At 38.5% G+C, this 22441-nt stretch overlaps 1 long non-coding RNA gene across 2 annotated transcripts in view; it reads right to left on the minus strand.

Annotated features, from left to right (window-relative positions):
• Positions 1 to 4546: 4546 nt before the first annotated feature.
• Positions 4547 to 22441, minus strand: part of LOC123386451 — a 333684-nt gene continuing 315789 nt past the window's right edge. Inside the window, exon 3 of one of the 2 annotated variants that reach the window (XR_006600323.1) lies at positions 4547 to 4793. This is a non-coding gene — a long non-coding RNA (uncharacterized LOC123386451). The remainder of the gene's footprint in view (positions 4794 to 22441) is intronic. The other variant, XR_006600324.1, reaches the window with a different exon arrangement.

A 22441-nucleotide genomic window follows, 5' to 3' on the forward strand; every position in this document is an offset into this window, starting at 1 on the left:
TTCCTTTTTAGTTTATTGTTTCATATATATATCTATATATCTATATATATCCTTTTACTGTTAATCTATTTATGTCTTTGAATCTAAACTGTTTCTTGTAGATATATACTTTATCAATCTCTCTAACCTCTGCCTTTTAATTAGAGCAACTAACCCATTTAGCTTAATATAATTACTGATAAAATAGAATTTACATCTGCTATTTTGCTAATTATTTTCTATATGTCTTATGTCTTTTTTTCCTGTTTTCCCATTCTTTCTTCTGTACTAAATATTTTCTAGACTGCTATTTTAATTTTTTAATTATATCTTTGATTGTATTTTTGAGTTATTTTCTTAGTGTTTTTCCTGAGGATTCAAATTAACATTTAAATTTAAAACAATCTAGTTTATATTGATACCAATTTAACTTCAGTGTAGAAAAACTTTGCTCTAAGAGAGCTATGGCTTTTCCCCACACCTTTTGTGCTATTATTATTATACAGCTTGGATCTCCAAACATTATGAGCCCCTCAACACAGTTTTACAAATAGTTTCATACAGCTGTTTCTTAAATCATACAGGAAAGAGTTACAAACAAAATGTATTTACATTCTTTTATATTTACCTATGTAGTTACTTTACTAGTGATTTTTATTTCTTTGTACAAATTGCCATTGCTCTTTAGTATCTTTTCATTTCATTCTGAAGGACTCCTTTTAATATTTCTAGTAGGGCAGGTACGACAATGACAAGTTCTCCCAGTTTTCTGTGTATTTGGAAATGTCTTAATTTCTCCAATTTTGCCTTTAAAAATTTGTTTTTAAGAATTTACATACAAATTAGTTAGCATATAGTGCAACAATGATTTCAGGAGTAGATTCCTTAGTGCCCCTTACCCATTTAGCCCATCCCCCCTCCCACAACCTCTCCAGTAACCCTCAGTTTTCTTCTCCATATTTATGAGTCTCTTATGTTTTGTCCCCCTCCCTGTTTTTATAATTTGTTTCCCTTCCCTTTTGTGCATCTGTTTTGTCTCTTGAAGTCCTCATAGGAGTGAAGTCATAGGATATTTGTCTTTCTCTGACTTTTTTTTAAAGGATGGTTTTCTAGATGTGGGATTCCTGGTTGACAGTTATGCCTTTCAGAACTCTCTGGCAGCCCACTGCCTTCTGGTCTCCATTGTTTCTGATGAAGTTTGAGTTGTAAACATTATTGATAGTAAATCTTTTTTTTTCTCTTGATTCTCTCAAGATTCTGTCTCTACTTGGCCACTCAACAGATTGGCCATGATGTGTGTAGGCATGGATCTCTGAGTTTATTTCAGTTTGTTGAGCTTCCTAGATTTTTAGCGAATGTTTGAGTTTGTGAAGTTTTCAGCCATGATTTCTTCAAATCACCTTTATGCTCATTTTTCTCTCTTTTCTCCTTCTGGGACTCTCATAATGGGTACACTGATACACTTGATAGTATCCCCACATGTCTTTGAGGCTGTGGTTTTGTTTTTTTGTTTGTTTTTTTTCCCTGTTCCTTAGACTGGATAGTCTGAACTGACTTATCTTTAGGTTTGATGATTCTTCCTTCAGGTCAAATCTGCTGATGAGCCCCTCTGGTAAATTTTTTGGTTAGTGATTATAATTTTTAACTCTAGAATTTCTTTCTTTTTTGGTTTAGATTCTCTCTCTTAATTGATTTTATCTATTGGCGAAACATTGTCCTCATAACTTAATTATTTAGATACTGTTTCTTTTAATTCTTTGATAATGTTTATACCAGCTGATTTAATGTCTTTCTCTTAATAAGCCCAATATCTGAATTCCTCTGGCACAATTTATTTTTTAATTTATTCTTTAAGTTTATTTTTTGACAGAGAGTGAGAGAGCACAAGCAGGGGAAGGGAGGAGAGAGAGGGAGAGACAGAATCCCAAGTAGGCTCCATGATGTCAGCATGGAGCCTGATGTGGGGCTTGATCCCACAAACCGGGAGATCGTGATCTGAGCCGCAATCAAGAGTTGGACGCTTAACCAACTGAGCCACCCAGGAGCCCCACAGGCACCGTTTCTGTTGACTGTTTTTTCCCTCCTATCTACTTGTGTACTTTCTTGTATGTACAAGAAAGTGTATATGTATGTCTGTGTATGTGTACGTCTCCTAAGTTCTGTTGAATTATGGACATAATGTAAATACCGAGGAATCAGATTCACTTTTTTTCTCTAGGGTTTTGTTGCTGCTACTGTTTGTTTACTGACTTTCCCGGACTAATTTTGTAAGGTGTGCAGCTATTGTGGTACCTCTTGCCTTAATGGTCAGGTAATGGCTGGACAGAGGTTTACTTAAATTTATTCAGCCAGTAAGTCCGCCATCTTTTGATGAGGGTCTCTGTGCTTGTTTCATGGCATGCCCTGAGCATGCAGGCACTTTATAGCTCTGCCTTAGCCTTCACCTACTGTGTGTGCAGAGCATCAAGGTCAGCCAAAGCCGAGAGAAAGCCGAGGCTTTCTCTTGTATTCCTTGCACATTCTTATAGCACTCTAAATCCTAAGAAATATAATGAAGCTTGCCCCTTATGCGTATCTTATTAACTGTATCTTCCTTTTAAGGTTTTTGGCCAGACTACTGTTACCCCAACAGGTATCATCACCTCAGGTAGCTACTTGGTATATTAAACAATGTCTTTGTTTTGGACTAACAATTTAGGGATGGGATTTTCCTCACTGAGTGATCCCTGATTCGGGTCAAATAGAGACAAGCTCTGTCAATGCGTGTTCCCTTTCCAAGGACTTTCCAGTCCTTGCTGATTAGTGTTAATTGTGTGGAAATGGGGCTTTTGGGGAAAGAGTCAAATTTGTTTAGCTTCCTTTAGTGGCCACTGGGCTACTTGTATTCTCAGCATAGTTGCAAAGCTGCTGGACTTCAGGGTGATTTTGGAACTATGGAGGAAGATATGGAAAAAAGAAGTTAAAATGCCACAAGCTCACTGTACTTACTGAGCTTCAGATTTTTTGTTTGTTTGTCTGTTTGTTTTAATAAATACTCCTTGGATCATTGAAAGACTTTGGTTAATTTTCAGAGTCCTAAAATAGTTGATTTTGACCATTTCCCCCAGGGTTTTCATTAATTTTATGAAGAAGGAGATTTCCTAACGTCCTTATGCTGGCATTCCAGAAATGCTTTTCCTTCACAGTTATTTTCTATTGACTCATTTCACCCCACCATAAGTCTGATCTTTTTCATAGAAATTATGTTTTCTCTGAAAACACCTTTCATGTAGAGAGATTAACAATGTGTATTTATCATATGGCTCAACAGTTAGACATGCAAACTCCTATCTAGGGCATAATGTTATACAGAAAGTCTCTGCCTCCTTATAATTCCAGATTTATTAATAGTACTAAATGAAATATTTCATCTCAGGTTGTGAAATTCTGGGAAATTGCTCTTACACTCAACATCTTAGTTTTTGAAATCCTACGTCTACCAGCCGGTAAATTAAAAAAATGCACATATATTTGTTGACATGGCATATTAATTTACAATTGATCTAGTTTATCTTTTTACACTATTTCTTAAACTCTGAGGACTAATATATTACATCAAATCAATTAAAATAACTTTTGGCTTCTAATGAACTAAAATAAATACAGGCTAGCAAGTTCTACATTAGAACATTTAAACCAGAGAAAAATAAACCCTTCCACACCCCAGTTTAAAGTTTTAACGCATTTCCCTCAACAGGAATGACATTCATTTACTTATCTTCTAGGGTGTGGTCTAACTTATGGTTTCAGAGAAACAAATCCTCTAGAATTATCTATTTAGAACAAAATGGGATATGTGGCCTTATTCATGAGGTGAGAGATATGTGGATGGGGGGGGGCGGACACAAAAGTCATAATGTAAAGGAGTATATGTCCCATAATACAGGGATATTTTTTTTCACTTATTAAAACTATATTTCATTATTCTTTTTTTTAATATATGAAGCTTATTGTCAAATTGGTTTCCATACAACACCCAGTGCTCATCCCAAAAGGTGACCTCCTCAATACCCATCACCCACCCTCCCCACCCTCCCACCCCCCCATCAACACTCAGTTTGTTCTCAGTTTTTAAGAGTCTCTTATGCTTTGGCTCTCTCCCACTCTAACCTCCTTTTTTTATTTTCCCTTCCCCTCCCCCATGGGTTTCTGTTAAGTTTCTCAGGATCCACATAAAAGTAAAAACATATGGTATCTGTCTTTCTCTGTATGACTTATTTCACTTAGCATCACACTCTCCAGTTCCATCCACGTTGCTACAAAGGGCCATATTTCATTCTTTCTCATTGCCACATAGTACTCCATTGTGTATATAAACCACAATTTCTTTATCCATTCATCAGTTGATGGACATTTAGGCTCTTTCCATAATTTGGCTATTGTTGAGAGTGCTGCTATAAACATTGGGGTACAGGTGCCCCTGTGCATCAGCACTCCTGTATCCCTTGGGTAAATTCCTAGCAGTGCTATTGCTGGGTCATAGGGTAGGTCTATTTTTAATTTTTTGAGGAACCTCCACACTGTTTTCCAGAGGGGCTGCACCAATTTACATTCCCACCAACAGTAACACAGGGATATTTTTATAGATTTTGCCTCAACTATTATTTGTAGTTTGGTTACAGACTAACTCAGAACCACCACTGCTTTCCTTGTTAAACATGAGAGATTCGTGCACTAACCAGAGAAAGATTTGGGTTCTGCTACTTGCTGTAGAAGGAATTACTCGTGTGGTCTTGAACAAATCACTTGATTTCTGTACACCTCATTTTCTTTTTCTGTAAAACGAAGATGAAAGACAAAATGACCTACAGACTTCTTTTCAACTTGTGCAGTACATTTTAATGTGGATATCTCTTAACAGAATTAGAGTGGGAATGAGGAATCAGTATAGGATCGGGGAAATAATGGAGAATTTAGATGTATTTCCAACTTGCCCCCAAAAGGCATTTAAATTCTGTTGTATAAAGGATAGACTCATAGAGTTGAATGTAAAAAGTACGTATAGTAGGTTCCTCTGCTCTACCTTTTCTTTATAGGACCAAAATTTGCTAAATTATTCTAGCCAGGCTGCTGCCTAATTACTTACAAAAATTAAAAAAAAATAATGTTTATTTATATTTGAGAGACAGAGAGAGACAGGGTGCAAGTGAGGGAGGGGCAGAGAGAGAGGGGACACAGAATCTGAAGCAGGCTCCAGGCTCTGAGGTGTCAGCACAGAGCCCAATGTGGGGCTTGAACTCACAGACTGCGAGGCCATGACCTGAGGTGAAGTCAGATGCTTAACGGACTGAGCCACCCAGGTGCCCCAAACTGCTTATAAAATTTTTAAAGACAGAGATCTCATGTTTTTTTTTTTTACATAGTGTCTTGAAAAAACGTGACTATTGTTTTAGCTTCATCATTATTTCCTATTACTTATGTGAGCCAGAATTTTCAAATCTGTGATTAGTCTAGCATTTCCTAAGATTCAAGATGCTTATCTCTCCATAGCATGTTTTTCTAGTTAAGTGAAATCTTGAAAGATAGGAATTTCTAATGAACAAGAACAATGCTGCTTTTAAAAATTAGAAAGCAAATCTCCAAAACATAAGATAACACTGGGGATTTATGGCATAATCTACGTGTTAAATATGGTCTAGGTCTATCCACATTAAACCCAATCTTCTATACCTTTTTCCCTCTCCATTTATAGAATTTTTACAATGGCATTTAAAGTGTGGAATGAGCCTTCTTCAATACCTTAAATCTTCATAGAGCGAATGAATAATGGAACTATCCCACTTACTCTGCTAATTAATGAAACAAAACTTTTCGTGTTGGAAACATCTTCAGAATTAAGGAATGAAGTAAGGACTTCCTTACAGTGTGTCTAAAAACACAATTAACTGAAACATTATTTTCTGAGAATGTTATACCACTATTTTCCTCCTACTTTATTCCAAAGTATTTGAATTCAAATTGTTGGGCCATCCACAATCTCTGATTCCTTTCCCCCCTGGGTACTACTATCTTTTTAAATTTCCCTGTCATTTGCTATCTCCTGGGTGTCTCAGGAACAACCACCGAAGTACCCCTGCTCATTTCTTAAGTATACACACATATGCATGTTGTATAATGAATATCATTAAGTTCTGATATGAGATTATCATTTATGTACACCCCCCTGTGGCACAACCAGCAGAAAGATCCTTCCAAGGATAAGAAAACCTCCAAAGGATGAACTTACCCAATCACACTCAGTGGTACCAAAGAGCAGAGAGAGCAATTCATTTTTGACCCAGGACAACCTGCTTATTTCTTCACACATAAAAGCAGCATTGCCACACAAGTAATTATTGGCTATAAAATTATCCATAAAAGCTATTGAGAATCTAAATAATTAACATCACCTTTCGTCATAACTGGATTACATGCTCAGAGACGGCATGTTAATATTTTCCAACTTTGGATTTGCCTTACCCTTGAAAAGTTAGCCTAAAATGAAGTTGTTGAAAGTGATATAATTTAGTGGCATTTATATTTTGAGTGACATTTTTACTTTTATATTTTAGTTTTTTAAATAATAAAATATTTCTTCAAAAATATTTTAGTCTAATGTGTGTATCAATTTTTTATTACTATATAACATCCCCTTGAACTTTTAGATTTATTTAATTTAAATCCTTTGCTCTACTCCAATCTTGCCCTATCCTTACTTTAATAGAAAAAGCACACGAGGATGATATGCAGACAAGTGCAGAGCAGTTCTGCTAGCATTTAATCTCTTTTTAGATAAATGCAAATATTGCTGCTGACGGTATTGGACTCTTGTCCAGGAATCATTTGGGGAGCTTTCTCATCCATTTTTCAAGCTGTGTCTATTACAATCAGTCACCGAAAATGCGATCTAGAATATTCGTTCTTGACGAAAACAATAGAATTAAGCTACAGGGCTTTGGAAAATTGCTTTCATATTCAAGCGGGGCTGCGCACATACAGACACCTTGTTGATGATTTTACTACCTCGAAGAAAATGTATTGCAACTGCCACAAGCCTGTCTTTGGGCACTTTATCACTTACAAGTGATGATAAAATTGCGACAAAGAGACTTCTTTTTAATCTTATAGGTCACTGCTTGTAGTCTGGACTATCCACCCTTTCGTCCTCTTATTTAAGCTAGATAAGGTGGAAAATTCCCTTTAGTTGTCTGTAAATTTCATTTAAACAGAATGAAACACAGACTTTGTCTTCTGATTTTTCAAGTCCCCCAATCTTTTAATATATCAATTTTATTTCTTCATATTTTAAAATTATTTCTTTAGAAAGAGTTCTGAAGGAATTGGAAATAGTTTTTATGAAATTAAAATACTGGGTGTATTTTGAAGGGCTCAAATGCTTTTACGAATCATAAATATAGAAGAGAATCTTTTTGACATCATGAGAACCCTGACTACAAAATAATTTCGTTACTGAGTTTCTTTCCGTTATTATAACCATCAGTTTCTACAAACTACTCACATAAGGATATTTATGCAGATACCAATCTGGCAACACACAGTTACCAAAAAAAAAAAAAAGGTATTTCTGAATAAATTTCTCTAATCAATGAGTCCTTACCTAAGGAACAGTGAAGCAAATGAAGAGGAAATAGACATAAAAATCTATTTTTGAGCTATTTATTTCTTTTGCTCTTTGATTTCTGGACTTTTGGATTTTCTTCGGGGGATCTTTCTATGAAGCCACAAATGCATAGTCTCATGGTTTATTTCTCTGCCACAGGTTTTTATTATTTTAACAATCACTTAGTAATAAAGAAAGCCTTTGTGAGTACACTAAGTCTTATAGAAGAATATTTTATATTATATAAATGAGGAGAAACTTTATTCCCAAGGCAACACTTTATTTCTACTAAAGTACCAAGGATGCAGCTCATGCTGTCTTTCTCTCAAGTGGATCCAGTTTACAAATGTAATTTTTATCTCTGATTAAATATGCTTTTTGGCCTGCTAGCCTCATTTTACAAGTGGATAAAGCATCAAAAAGAAAAGTTAGTAACATTTTACGTGTCTGGTAAATCAGAATATAATATTTAGAGAACAGAAACAGGCAGGGGATGAAGTCCTACTAAAATGCTCTTAGCAAAGGCTTCCATTTATTGAGCACGTACTATGACAGGCACTATGCTGGCTGTATTATGTGCATTATCTCTAGGACTCCCTGCAATCTGGGAAGAGATGCATTATTTCACCTACTTAACAGAGAAAAGTGGTGTATATAAGAAGGTTAAGTGTCCAGCTGTGGAGGACAGAGCAAAAAGCCAAAAGATGCATTATAAACCACAAAAAAATGATCCACGCGAATCATACTGTACTCTCTCACACTAACAATCAGAGGCTTGACAAAGAACAAAACTACTACGAACCCAAAGGAAAAGTTACGTGGGGTTTCATCGTTTTGCCACGCTCTCTGTAAGGTGGCCATTGGCTTTCTGTTTTTAGATCTGCAGTTCAGCACTCTGTCTACAAGACCCATTTAGATTGTTATGCGTGAGATCATTTTCTAAACCTGTCTTCTGATGACGGAAAACTTTTTTGGGGGGGAGGGTTTGTTGGAAGCCGCGGTTAAACATACTTGGTTCTCTCTCGTTAATTTTTACTTCATCTTGAGTGCAGGGCCCTGATCTCACGTGGTTGTCTAGGTAGGCATGCTTTCTGATATTGCGGGTGTGAATGTATACACCTGCTTTTGTGGAAGGGTACCAAGTCCCTGTTTCTTCTTCTTTTTTTTATGTTTATTTATTTTTGAGAAAGACAGAGAGTGTGAGTGGGGGAGAGGCAGAGAGACGGGGACAGGATCTGAAGCGGACACTGCGAGGACATCAGCGGGCCCCATGCAGGGCTTGAACTCATGAACTGGGAGATCACAACCTCAGCTGAAGCTGGACGCTCAACCGAGTGAGCCACCCAGGCACCCGAACACTCCTTGCTTCTGATCACTTGTGGCTCTGTGCAACCACATGTTTACTGAATGACTTACAGACTCAAATATAAACAAGTGGCAAGCAATTTGCTCAACAGTTACTCCCCTCTCCTTTTCACTTCACCGTGAAGTCTTCCCTGATAAATTGGAAAAGACAAGACCACCTCCCACTGCCCTGACCCTGTCTAAAAATGCAGTTCTCATAAGTACTTACAGATAAACAAAGCAAGTGCGTCCACACTTGGCTTCTCTACAGGTGTGGTTTAAAAATTTTTTTTTAATGTTTATTTATTTTTGAGAGAGAGACAGAGTGTGGGCGGGGGAGGAGCAGAGAGAGAGGGAGACACAGAATCCAAAATAGGCTCCAGGATCTGAGCTGTCAGCACAGAACCCAACGTGGGGCTCAAACTCACTCACTGTGAGATCAGGACCTGAGGCAAAGTCGGTTGCTTAACCGACTGAGCCACCCAGGCGCCCCTACAGGTGTGGCTTTTATATATGACTGTGTTTGTAAACCATGTCTAGGGTATAAGGAGGAACCATGACTATTAATATACTTTGCACAGTGCCTAGCACTGCCCTCTGAATGAGAAATCATGAAGGGAGTCCGCTAATATTTATGATGCTAGCAGATTCCAAGAACAGCCACCTTGGGTGGCATCTGTTTACAGATATAGGTTTCAGACTTACAGTCTGAGTGCTTGCAATGCTACCTCAGAATCTTACCTGTCCAAAAGCTGATTTATAATCACAAAAATATGTGTAAATGCCAAACAACTTTCTTCGGAGGGGTTGCAAGCCAAAAGTCTTATTTTTGCTTCTGGCAGCATTTTTTGAGTTCTCCCCATAATTGTAAAAAATGTCTGTGTGTGTGACCAGAAATTCTTTAATGGTGAATGTTTAAAGACTCTAAAAGAGGAGTAATTGGGTCATTTGTAAAAATATCACAGCCTGTAACTTGCTAAAGAATGTTTTTGCCTTATGCAAATGGGAAGTACTCTTAGGATTTCCTTAAGAAAATGAATCGTTCCTCAAGGAAATAATAGCAAAAGCTTTTATATCAGATTTCTTCCTGCTGAAACTTTGCTTGAAGAAAAATTATCAATATGTAGGAGGATACGGGGGAAGGCTGGGGCTCAGAGAACTCAGGCAGCGGCATGGCTTAGAAATTTTACTAGGAGCTAAGGTTCGTTTCCTTATACTTGCAGGTCTAACAACTGGATTTTATTAGTAAGATAAAGATGATATGATTCATAATGGACTTACATTATACAAGACATATAAATCAGAAAGTCAATTTATTAATTTAATGTGGGAGTTATGGTTACTAGGGATGTATGTATGTGTATATATATATGTGTGTGTGTGTGTGTGCGTGTGTGTGTGCGTGCGTGTGTGTGTGTGTGATCTTTTCTCCCAATGTCACTATTCTTTGGAAGCTCAGTAGAAATTTTCTTGGTGAGCGCAGATTAGTGCAAACCTTCAGCTATATCTTGTGCTGAAAGTTTACAGATCGACTCTCTCCACAGAGGATGCTATATATCTCTCATACAGGAATATGTGCCCACCCCGGACTCAGCCTTTCTCTCAGCTCTACCCAGGTAGACACAGGAGCCAATCAAAGCATACCAAATGACAACAGATCCCTGTTACTACGGTTACTATTATCGTTGTCATGGATGACTTCTGGAGTTTATGCTCTATTTATGCTCTGCCTCACTTCTCACACTCAGGCCACACGTGATCAGTTCTTCCTTTGTCAATTTGCCATAGATGGGGAAAGCAAATAAACGTAGACATTGAGATTATGTCTGAAGTTAGCGCTAGGCATAGAATAGAGGCCTAAAGATTTCTTCAATGAACATCCAGCTCATAAATTTTGGCATCTATGTTATCTGTTTTGGCTATTCACTTATCTTCATTGCTTTTCTTTTTTAAATGTTTATTCATTTTTGAGGGGGGGAGGGGCAGAGAGAGAGGGGGACAGAGGGTGACAGGGACTCTATGCTGACAGCAGAGAGCCCAATGCAGGGCTCGAACTCACGCACCGTGAGATCATGACCTGAGCTCTTCGTTACTTTTCGATATTTGCTGTTTCCTAGATAAATGAAGTTAGTAGAGAAATGGCTTCTGTGTCAGCGAGGTGCTGTATCGCTGTTATACAAGGTCAGTTCTGTCTCAAGAGGCTTCATGAGGATAGGTGAAGCTAAACTAGGTAAAAAAAACTGGGTCTCAGGGCGCCTGGGTGGCTCAGTCGGTTAAGCATCCAACACTTGATCTTGGCTCAGGTCATGTTCTTATGGTTCAAGCCCTGCGTGGGGCTCTGTGATGGGCAGGGAGCCTGCCTAAGATTCTCTCACTACCCCTCTGCACGTCTCCCCTGCTCTCTCTCTCTCTCTCTCTCTAAAAAAATCACTTTGAAGTAAAAATGTGAGTTTTAAAAGAAATTTTAAAAAGTGGGCCTTTATTAAAAGAATGGGTACACTACATTTTCTTTAGGGGTAGCACACAAGCATGAAATAGTTTCTCAAGATGCCTTGACTAATACTACTGCACCTTAGTTCAGAGACGAGACTACAGTTATTTGAACTTCAAGTTATAGCTCTCACCTAGAGAAAAGTAAACTACCCATTTTAAAGTATCTCAAAACACTGCAAAATGCCCATCAATCAGAGTCCTAAAATATTTATGATTTTTATCCTTTGGAAATCTTTTGCCATAATTTTGTGCTGCTATTTAAACTAAAGTAGTTTAAGCAGTCAACTTGCTATTGGCCTGTCACACCCCCACCTGAGGCAGCAGCTACATTTTTATACCTCCTCATAAAACTTTATCATATAATCAGCATAAGGTCAGGAGAAGTTGAATGTTGTAATGAAATAGTTCTCAGGAGATGACTTATTTTATCCCAATACCTTTTTTTTTATAGATCTTTCTTAATCATGGGATGATTCTGAAAGTTTTCTGTTGGACAACATCCAAGACATCTATAGAATATTTCTCTCCTGTATCTTGCGACGAACACATAATGTGTTTTTGCTTTTCCAATTAGAGGCTTTTTTTTTCTATCAGAGTATAATTTCTAACTAATTTCTTTGGTAATAATATATCTATAGTACAAACCATAGGAAACAAATGGTTTTATTTTATTCCTCAAGTCATCTGAGAAATTTTTCTTTTAAATTGAATTTACTTTTTAAAAAATTTTGTTTTTTAATATTTTTGAGAGAGGGAGAGAGAGAGAGAGAGCATGAGCAGGGGAGGAGAGAGAGAGGAGAGGGAGACACAGAATCTGAAGCAGGCTCCAGGCTCTGAGCTGTCAGCACAGAGCCCGATGTGGGGCTTGAACCCACAAACCGTGAGATCATAACCTGAGCGGAAGTCGGATGCTCAACCGACGGAGCCACCCGGGTACCACTAAATCAAATTAATTTTTAAATCACATTCTACAATGCAACTCTTGAATAGATCTTCTGGATCAATCAAGTGTTTTGTTTTCTAGGGGAAAAAAGCATGAACAAAGTAATGCTAACTAATGCAATTCAAAGAAGTCGTATGAATTATGTTCAAATCAAGATTTTATTTACTTTGATACCTCTTTAACTGTATCAATTAGAGCAACATAAAAATATCTTCCCCACTTTGCTCCAGACCACCATCATACCTTTAAAGCCATTTTTATTTATCTCTAGAAATTGCTTTGCCTTACACAAAATAGTTAAGAATATCAAATTTTCAATTAAAACAATATTTCCTAAGTCCATTTATGTACCCATCACAAACTAATATTTCTGTTAAAAACAACAAACACTTACAAAAAAATTCAAGTGGTATAAAAGTACACCAAGTAAAAAATGAAAAAACCCTAAGTCTCTTTAAATCCCACAATATCTCCATGTTTAACAACTATCTTGATAAAGAAGTCTTAGTTTCAAACTTGTTTTTTTGCATTACCAGAGGATAACAAAGTTGCTTTCTCAACAAAGAATGAAATGGACTTATACTCGGATGTCATCCAGAGTGAGCAAATAGAAGCCTTTGAAATTTGTTCCTTGAAGCTGAAAAACAAGTATACTTGAATGCTAGAGGCTAAGGAGTGAGGGGGGAAAAAAACCTTCGAGATTGACCTGGAGAAATTTAATATGATCTGTATTTCAGTGCATTTGCCATTGTTTAGGGACATCCATTCTCCTGTCTCCTTAAACTGGTGTTCTCTTTTTTCCTTTAATAATACTAAAACTTGTTTTTTTTCCTCATGTGTTTCATTTATTATTCTTCACTGTTTGTAGAGATACAGATCAGAGCATCCAAGGACTCAATTAAAAACACAAGTAAATAAAAATTCTACAAGATAAGGACAGCTATGGGGTGTTAGGACCCCAAAGCTCATAATCAGATTTCATTTGCTCTGACTATTGAGACGATGCACAGGATGGAAACAGAGTGTTCATCTGCTCATGTGTGGCTGTTACAACAAAGTTCTTGAAAATCTCCCTGTTCAAAAATACCATAATTACACTAAAAGGCAAAGAGAAAATCATGAAAACTATCGGTAGTGTTTATGATAGGAAAAGCCTCTTAGTAACTAAAAATCAAATCTTCAAACCTGTAAGAAAAAAACATAAACTACTCCCAATAGAAAATATTTATAACAACTCTGTGTTAAGATAATAGTGAAAGACACCAACTTAAATGTCTAACATTAGGGAATTTTTTAATGATTAATGGAATCGTGATATAATGAATTATTATGTAACTATTTAGATAAGGATTTAGAAATATATATTCACTATTTTAAAATCATGTGGCCAGCAGATCTGACCATAAAAGTGTTTTAGTTCTTATCCACATGGATATGCATTTTATTTTTTTAGTTTATTTTTGAGGGAGACAGAGTACGAGCAGGGGAGGGGCAGGGAGAGAGGGAGACACAGAATCTGAAGCAGGCTCCAGGTTCTGAGCTGTCCACACAGAGCCCGACGCAGGGCTTGAACTCACAAACTGTGAGATCATGACCTGAGCCAAAGTTGGACGTTTAACTGACTGAGCCACCCAGGAACCCCTGGATATGCATTTTCTAAGAACAAAATATTAGTTGAGCCAGAAATGAGAAGGCCTGCTTCTCTGAGACATCTTCAGGCTAAATAAGGTGATAAAAAATAAGCTCCTGGATGGTGGTCATTAATGCTATTCACCACATACTGCACTTAACTGCATTTCTTTCAGCCATCATCAGATTGCACTCCCCAAATCCTTAGAGCTGGGATTGGTCACGTGACTTGTTACAGTCACTCGTAAACGAATGGAAGTAACAATGTCACTTCCAAGAAGAAGATTGTGACCTAATTTGAGATTGCCATACTCTCTTCTTTCTCTCTACTTTGGTGACGAGCAACATTCCAGAAGGTGACTGCTCCATCATCCTGTGTTCTAGAATGAAAGCAGCACAGCGCAGGCCCCTAGCTGATCCAAGATGGATGTGTAGCATAATTGAGAAATAGATCTCTTTGGTTGCATGTTACTGCTATAGAACCCAGCCTATCCTTGCTCAAATACCGTGCTTCTGAATAAACAAGTTTAGGGTCTACCGAGATATACTTGTATAGTCTTGATTCTGGCTATACTCCTAAATAGTTCTGTGATCTGGAGTAAATTATCTAAATGAAATTATAAACCTCAGCCTCCTTGTCTGTATAACATGCAGATAACAATACTAACTCACAGGGCAATTACAGTGATTACCGTGAAATGATATTTAGTATAACACGTGGCACAGAGCAAACTCTCATTAGACATTATTATATTTACTACTGAACGAGGTCAATTAAGGAGCCTGCCCCACTTGGGATAGACAGGAGTTGGTGGAAATGTGTGGGTGGGGGTGCACATGCTATCGGAGGTCTCGGGCAAGACCCTAAGGCACGCCTACTTGTTTGAATGGTGAGATCGGACTCCGTCACCTTGTCTTTAGAAAGAGGGCCTGGTGCTAGCCAAGTCATTATCCAAAAAGACAAAAAAGACGTGTACCCATCTCCAAGCATGCCCAATCTAAAGAAGACAGTCTTGAGAATATTTGTTCGGCAGCACAGCAGGAAATTAGGAAACACAGGAAATTAGTGCTACCGCTTTCCTTTATCTTTGTCCAGTATACAGTAAACAGGATTATGCCCCCGAAGCCATGGCTTTTTAAAAAAAATCAGTGCGATGTTATCATTTTTCCTAGGTAGGTGGCTTGGGGGACAACTGTATAAGGCACCTTGTCTGAGGTCTAGCTTGTGCAGATAAGACATCTGGAACAGCAGCAGCACATTGCCAGGGAATCTTTCCAATTTACTGGTGATGCTCATTATTTGCAGATGCTGCATTTGTGAATTCATGTACTCACGGAAATTGATTTGTAATCCCCAAATGAAATGCAATGCTTCGCAGTCATTGACAGACAACTGCTTAGAGGTGAAAAAGTTGAGTCATGTGATGTGCACAGTGCCGGCTAAGGTTGAATAGGGCACTGCTTGTTTCAGCGCTCATACTATGAAACAGGTGTCCTTCTCTGGTCTATTTAGTGTTACTGTTTTTGTATTTTTGTGATTTTTATTCATGACTTTGTTGTTGAAAATGGCTTCTGTGCATAGTACTGAAGTGCTTTCTAGTGTCCCCAAGGTCAAGAAGACAGTGATGTGCCCTATAGAGAAAATATAAGTGTTAGATCAGCTTCCTTGAGGCCTGAGTTATAGTGCTGTTGGCTGTGACCTGAAAGATAATGAATTAATACATACATACATTAATACATACTAAACAAAGTGCCTTTAAACAGAAAGACATAATGAAGGTTATGCATTAATTGGTTGATGAAAATGTCATGACCAGAGGCTCACAGGAACTTAATCTGTATATTCCTTAGGAGCAATTGTTCTGTGTTTATTAATTTATTGTTCACAGGGACTTTAGAGAAAGGATGTAACTACCACCAAAACCAAAAATCAACTGGAGCTTCTTTCACTGCTAAATTGGTTGAGAAACCACATAAAAAGATGAAGGACACCTGGGTGACTTTGTTAAAGTGTCCGACTCTTGTTTTCAGCTCAGGTCAGGACGCCATGGTCATGGGATCAAGCCCCATGTCAGGCTCCGTACTGGGCTGGGTTTGGAACCTGCTTGGGATTCTCTATCTTTCTCTTCTTCTGCCCCTCCCCCATGTACACTCTCTTTCTCGAAAGAAACAATGAAAGAAAGAAAGAACCAAAGGACAAAAGAAAAGAAAAGAAAAGAAAAGAAAAGAAAAGAAAGAAAGAAAGAAAGAAAGAAAGAAAGAAAGAAAGAAAGAAAGAAAGAAAGAAAGAAGGAAGGAAGGAAACCATGGTAATATGGAATGGAAGACTATGGAAGTCAGGCCAGTACCTAACATTTTCTAGTAAGTGGTAGAAATTTACATGAACTACAGGGTGCATGCAGTTGGATTTCAGAGTTCCCACAGAACACAAGTCCAATCTTTTCAGACCCTCTCAGTATTCTTACTCTGTCAAATAGCACAGGGAGCCCCAAGAATTGGTTGAGTGAAAATGACTGGAGAGAAGACTGATGGAGAAGTTGTAGGTAATATATTTTTGCATTTCAGTTACCCTGAGTGTCCAATCCCATAAATACGACTTCCCTTTAACATGGAACACTTCTGACTATACCCAACTTGAGGTTCGGCAGATGGAGAAAGCTCACACTATGTGATGCACAATTCAATGTGCATAGACACTGGGTATCTCTCAGGCAATAACAAATTCTAATAGAGTCTAGTCACAAGCAAGAGCTTTGTCTCCAAAGGACGATAGCTTTGATTTTAAGAAGTGGGTTTTTTTTTCTTTCTTTCTTAAATCCAGTGGCTCCCACTAAAATTATTTTACTGGAGTTTACCATAGCACATACACACTGCACTTGGTCTAGTACTAAGAGAACAAGCACTCTAAGGTTCCTTGAGTCATAGTAATGGGGCAGGAGGCTAGATAATGGCATAGCCTGGGTTCTCTAGAAATCATTCCACTGCTCCTGACCCCCTAAAAGAGGTAAATGAGTCAGGGTTTCCAAAGAGACATCTTACCTTTAAAACCCAAAATTACTCAGAAGTTAGTGGGTAAGGAATTCAAGATGTCCAATGGCTTCTTCTCCTTGGAAGTGAAATCCCTACATGCTCCACTGGCTCTCCAGAAACTTCACTTAAGTTGTAACTTCAATTGTATATGTATAACAGCTAGACGTTCACGTTTGCCATTTGTCCAGAGGTAACTGGCAGGACACCACGAAGGCAGCAGACAAGGATGATATCCAGTGAGAACATGAGACAGACAGAAGGTCATTGTGCTGCTAGTGGCAGGAGTAAGACGCACCACAGAGCCCTCTGGGCTCTTGGAGAAGACACTTCCTCTCTGCTAGCACTGAAATATTCCCAGCTAACACACGGTAAGGCTATTTCCATCATGCTCCTCATCCATTGACTTCAATCATCACAAGGGACTCAAAGTGCCCACATCTCTTGCTACCTGAATCTTCGTCGCCAATATAGTTCTGTATTTCCTTTAACCTGACTGCATCTCTCCATGTTCCCAATATTCAAAATCCTCCACTGTTCCCTCTGGAATTCACAGTCCATCACCAGCAAGATCCTTTGCATCCTCAACATTATTTCCACGTGTTTTCTTTACCCTCTTACCTTAAATGAAATTTGTCCTCCTCAGGTTACTGTTTCCTCACAGCCCTCAGAAGGTTATTGTTTTCTCTTTTACATTGCTTATACCACTGTCCCTTCCTGTTCTTCTCAAATAATTCTCTTTCTATACCCCTCATTACTCATCTGCACCATTTTCAAAGTCATGCCATAATCTGAATTCATATAACATACTAAGCACTTTGTTTTACCCATTTTCAGGCTTTCAGGTTTCTTCTCTCATTTCTTCAGCATTTTATTTTATTGATACTTGTTATGATTTCTTTTGTTTTTAATTTTTTTTAATCCTTATTTATTTTTGAGAGACAGAGCAAAGTGGGGGAGGGGCAGAGAGAGAGGGAGACACAGAATCTGAAGCAGGCTCCAGGCTCTAAGCTGTCAGCACAGAGCCCAACGCGGGGCTTGAACTCACAAACTATGAGATCATGACCTGAACCGAAGTCAGACGCTTAACAGACTGAGCCACCCAGGTTCCTCTCCTGTTGTTATTTCTAATACTACTTCTATAATAATTCACAGTGATTTATGTATATAAATACATGATCTCTCCAATATTCTGGCTTCTCAGTGCCTGATCTCCTTTCTGTGAATGACTCTGTTGTCCCTCCTCCCCAGTAGGCCCTGGAGACATTCCCTAGACTTAGTCATGACCAGTAATGGCACAGCCTTCATAATCTTAGTTTCGAGTGTTCATTGTTTTACCACCATCTTCCACTTTGCAGCTAATATTCTTCAGTACCCTGTGGCCAACAATTTTTCAACCCTCCAGGGTCCTACAACCCACTGGCCCTTTTAACGCTTGAATGTCTCTCAACCCTCTCTTGTAGTCACCTTCCTTCTTACCCAGCTTGGATTACATAGCTCATCATTATAACTCCATTGGTTTCACCCTCAGCTACCATGCTGCCTCCCAACTCCTATCTGATCCCATCGTCCTCCACAATACAACCTCAACATGCATGGGTTCAACTCAAAGTTGGCTATTCAAGGGCTCTGTCTGTGTTGCTGAGCCTTTCTGGAAAGCAAATATCTAATCATGCTAACTGGACCACCAGCCTCAAAGAATGCCTGGAAATGCTGTATTTCCCTGTCTAATTATCTTTCTCTCAAGTGATCATTTTATACTGAGTTATCTCTTCTCGAACCTCTGATGCCCCTTAGCCATTCTCACTTTTGGGGATGATCTTGCTTCCTAACTCCCTGACAAAATTTGAATAATCAGAAAAGAACTTTTACAAGTTCCCATCCTGCCTTACCTCCTGTTTCCATGGATGAATTCTTTGTGCTCCTGCCTAAAGCCCAGACCTTCGCTTGTATTCTGGATCCCATTCCCTTGTGCCTACTCCAATACGTCACCACAACAATAATCTCTCTTCTCCTCTCTCCTTTAAAAAAGAGAAACTCTCCACACATCTGTATGTCTCCTTCCAGGTGCCTGTTGTGGCAAAACTTTACGGAAGGGTTGAATCTCCTTGCCGCCTTCACTTCCTTTCTTCCCCTGCCTTTTGGGATTGATCTGAGGCTAATTCAGTTATAGGAATAGGGAAGGTAAATGAGGAAAGGAAGAAGAGATATAGGAAAAGCATCCGCAAGTCATATACACCAAGTCCTTGTCTCTTAAAGACAATCCTAATAAATAAATAGCTGCCTTTCTTACCCCCTGCCTACATCATCCTTTCCCCTTTTCAGACCACTGAGAGAATCCTTTTGTCAGTGCCTGAGTCAGAGTTTTGAGGCTCCTGACCTAAACCTTTCTGCTGAACAGAGCCAGATATAGACTCCTCAAGCAGACGATAAATCCCACGTAACATACTTCTCCAAACACCTATTTCCTTTTGGTCGTGAAGGCATTCATGAAGTCATACAAATTGAGTTTGGGGGGAAAAAAGCAATGATTTACTCTCCAAAATTAAGCAAGTATAGGATAGGAATGGAGGTACAAATTAGTCTCCAGTTTCTTTTTGAGATTTTTGGATTATAACGCGTCTTAGCTCCAAACAAAACCAAAACTAAAACCGAACCAAACAACCTGTGAGAAATAAGCAAGTGGCCCGACGAGGTGTGTTTTGCAGTGAAACGCTAACAAACACTTGACCAAAGTTATGTTTGGCTGTTTAAATACTTTCATGGTTTAAGTTGCATCGACTATAGGTCATCGTATTTTCTTCAGAGCATGCATTTTTATGTGCATCTCTGCAGCTAGATATCTAAGTCAACACAGCTTCCTAGGTTGAAAACATTTCTACGCTTGTTCCTAAAATCCTACAGGTCATATGATTTGCCAATTACCTTTTAAAAAATGAATTATGTATTTTCTCTCTTAAATCTTTTGAGTAACAGATTCCCTGTTCAAGTTTCCTTCAGATGACCCTTAAGCCATCCTTGAATACTTATATTTAGTCTGTCTAATCTTGAATGATGAAATATCTGAAAACATCTCACCACAACTTTTAGGAAACTTTGAGATGAATTTGCAGAGTCATATGTTTTGCTTTCGTTGACCCCCAAAAGTTCCATGTATGTGTCCTGGTTTTTCTTTTGAAGAGAAGAGGACCAATTAGTCACATGCTAATCAGGACTTTTGGGTTGAATGTGTAATGAATCTTTTTTTTTTTCAAATCAATCATTAACTTTTACTGAAGAGGCAACTCTGGCACAAATTGCTATGGGTCATTTAGGAAGGAATAACAAGAAACAGGCTCTATCAGAAATGAAAGAAGACCCATATATTTTCCAGAAGCTGCCTGCTTCAAGAGGTCCTTATCTTATTGATTCTCATGCTTCCATGTCTAAATTTCTGGGCTCACGTCCCAGAGTTTCTGACCCATCACGTAAGAGAGACAGTTATTACCATGAAGGGTTCCAAAACGTCTTTGGGCTCAACTTCTACTCTGGGCAACCATGCCAAGGAGACTTCCTGAGAAACTTAGTTAGGTATCATTGGGCCACACCAGACCTATAACCACGGTGAAGAATGCTAATTATGTTCATCCAAAATTCACTCATTCATGCATGCATTTGTTCCTCTACCCACTCATCAAACCTTTGCTGAGAATGTTAGATCACATACCAAACGTTAAAGGCACACATGTGATTAACCCACAGCTGGTGCCACCAAGGAGCTCACCTTCAGTGGAGGAAACACAAGTAACTAAATAATACAAACCAATCTGAGAAGAAATCTCTGCAGGTTTGGGGCATCTGGGTGGCTGAGTCAGTTAAACGTCTGACTCGTGACTTTGGCTCACGTCATGAGCTCACAGTTTGTGAGATGGAGCTCCACTTGGGCTCTGAGCTGACTGTGTGGAGCCTGCTTGGGATTCTCTCTCTCCCTCTCTCTGCCCCTCCCCCTGCTCACATGCACCCAGGCCCTCTCTCTCTCAAAATAAATAAACTAAAAAAGCAAGCAAGCAAGCAAGCAAGCTCTACAGGTTTTTAAACTAATGGTCTTGTTGACTAAAAAAAGTTAATAATTTCCAAACTATTGACTGTGTTTACTATTAGTTTTAGACATTTTCTTAAAAGGTCTGTTTCATACTTTTTACTATGAACCTGTTCATTATTTTGCTCTTTTGTTCTTTTCTGTTCTCTCTTTTGGGCATTCAAAAAGTTTCTGTTTTAGTTTATTTTTTTTAAATATACCTTCAACCAATGATTTGCCATTTTTATGTAATGTTTAAAAATAATCATGTTGGGGCGCCTGGGTGGCGCAGTCGGTTAAGCGTCCGACTTCAGCCAGGTCACGATCTCGCGGTCCGTGAGTTCGAGCCCCGCGTCGGGCTCTGGGCTGATGGCTCGGAGCCTGGGGCCTGTTTCCGATTCTGTGTCTCCCTCTCTCTCTGCCCCTCCCCCGTTCATGCTCTGTCTCTTTCTGTCCCAAAAATAAATTAAAAAAAACGTTGAAAAAGAAAAAAATAAAAATAATCATGTTGACACATCAATGTTGGGCAGAACATAGCACTGATGATGGAGGCCCATTTAAAATAATTTAAAATAACAACAAGGTGATTCTAAAGTAATAAGATTCTAGCAAAACAATGAAAATAACTTTTTCTTTTTAATTTTTTTTTCAACGTTTATTTTTTATTTTTGGGACAGAGAGTGACAGAGCATGAACGGGGGAGGGGCAGAGAGAGAGGGAAACACAGAATCGGAAACAGGCTCCAGGCTCCGAGCCATCAGCCCAGAGCCTGGCGTGGGGCTCGAACTCACGGACCGCGAGATCGTGACCTGGCTGAAGTCGGACGCTTAACCGACTGCGCCCCGAAAATAACTTTTTCAATAAAATATCTAAACCTCCAAATAATCATGTAATCTGGACAGTTACGAGTTGAATTATGGCTCTGATTACTGCTCTATTAATATCGATACTTGTCTTTAATTTTATTTTTTCCTTAAGAAGGAATCAACAGAAGGCAAAATTTTTAGTGTACTTAAATGTGAAAATGATTTGTTACAGGGGAGATAACTAAACCATTGTCTAAAAATAGTAAATTTTTTAAAGCCTACTTTCTTCTTTAGTCCCTGAAAGAAACACTAACAGGTCACCCAAATAAATTTTTCCTATCCCTCAAACTATTCTATTATTTCTCAAGTGTTTTGTTTTAGTAGGAGGTCATGAAGTTTATGTTTTATATAATTGTAAGAATGGGACACACTAAAATTATTTTTAGGAGAAGTCCATGGTAGATTAGTACCGCTCCAGGCAACATCTTTGCAATTCCATTGAAGAGTTCGGAATGGTTACCTTC

Source organism: Felis catus, chromosome B4 (genome assembly GCF_018350175.1).
Source record: "Felis catus isolate Fca126 chromosome B4, F.catus_Fca126_mat1.0, whole genome shotgun sequence".
NCBI classification, from domain to species: domain Eukaryota; kingdom Metazoa; phylum Chordata; class Mammalia; order Carnivora; family Felidae; genus Felis; species Felis catus.